Source organism: Mixophyes fleayi, chromosome 10 (assembly GCF_038048845.1).
Source record: "Mixophyes fleayi isolate aMixFle1 chromosome 10, aMixFle1.hap1, whole genome shotgun sequence".
Taxonomy (NCBI): Eukaryota; Metazoa; Chordata; class Amphibia; order Anura; family Limnodynastidae; genus Mixophyes; species Mixophyes fleayi.
Window position 1 is genome coordinate 66,514,513 of NC_134411.1, and position 1,519 is coordinate 66,516,031.

At 35.2% G+C, this 1,519-nt stretch overlaps 1 non-coding gene across 1 annotated transcript; it reads right to left on the bottom strand.

The window, feature by feature from the left end:
• Positions 1–233: 233 nt before the first annotated feature.
• Positions 234–305, bottom strand: TRNAD-GUC (transfer RNA aspartic acid (anticodon GUC)). Its single transcript has one exon. It is a non-coding gene; the product is annotated as a tRNA-Asp (tRNA).
• Positions 306–1,519: the final 1,214 nt, after the last annotated feature.

The following is a 1,519-nucleotide window of genomic DNA, read 5'->3' on the forward strand; positions in this document are numbered from 1 at the left end:
TTGTTAATCACCTGATAAATTAAATTTTTGGCCAAAATGATTTTTTCTAAATGACTTTAAAAGAAAGTGTACATAAACTATGAATGTGGGCAAAAAAGGTAAGTTGTATTTAAACTAAGGTTAATGCATAAATATTACTGTCTTTTCCTGCATCACGGCAGGAAATAATCGTACTAGCATGCAACACTTCCCAGAAGTGCTTATGTTACTGAAAAAATAAAAAATGTTAAGGACTCCCCGTCGGGGAATCGAACCCCGGTCTCCCACGTGACAGGTGGGGATACTCACCACTATACTAACGAGGAATAACTTGACATGCGTTTTTGGGAAAACTCCCTCCAATGGGGAGATTTTAATGCCATCTCTGCCGCTAATCAGAAGATGCACAACTTAAATTAACATTTTGCTGAATGGTAAGCTACTTTGCTTGATGCAAAAGTAAACAAAAATGTGTAGTTAGCGGGATTGTTGCCAAACAGAGAGAATTGAAAAAAAAAACATAGACTGCATTATTTACATGACCTTGAGTAGAGAGAGTGTAAGATTAAGCTAAAGCAGTATTTTCCTGGCACAGTATATATTTGCCAGCTGTTTTTTGGGTTTTCGTCAGGAGACACTCCTGTACAGTCATGCATGGATAATCTGCTACACTACAATATGACTCGAAGGACATTTTATGAAATTAATGCTCTAAAACATTTCAAAAAGATGTTTCTTATCCCTTTCAAGAAATTTATTTAGCTATATTTTCCTGCATATTGTTATCCCTTTTTATGCATAATAATGGCTTGCTTTAATTCTGTTACCTTTTGCCATTAACACTGATTAAATATGCCCTGCTAAATGACGTAAAACAACTGACACAAAATATTTTGTCACAGAGGACAATAGTATATGTTTTATAAAATTGGGAATTTTTAATGTTTTTGGCTAATCTAAAGTGTTTGTTAATCATCTGATAAATTACATTTTTGGCCAAAATGATTTTTTCTAAATGACTTTAAAAGAAAGTGTACATAAACTATGAATGTGGGCAAAAAAGGTAAGTTGTATTTAAACTAAGGTTAATGCATAAATATTACTGTCTTTTCCTGCATCACGGCAGGAAATAATCGTACTAGCATGCAACACTTCCCACAAGTGCTTATGTTACAGAAAAAATAAAAAATGTTAAGGACTCCCCGTCTGGGAATCGAACCCCGGTCTCCCGCATGACAGGCGGGGATACTCACCACTATACTAACGAGGAATAACTTGACATGTGTTTTTGGGAAAACTCCCTCCAATGGGGAGATTTTAATGCCATCTCTGCCGCTAATCAGAAGATGCACAACTTAAATTAACATTTTCCTGAATGGTAAGCTACTTTGCTTGATGTAAAAGTAAACAAAAATGTGTAGTTAGCGGGATTGTTGCCAAACAGAGAGAATTGAAAAAAAACATAGACTGCATTATTTACATGACCTTGAGTAGAGAGAGTGTAAGATTAAGCTAAAGCAGTATTTTCCTGGCACAGTAT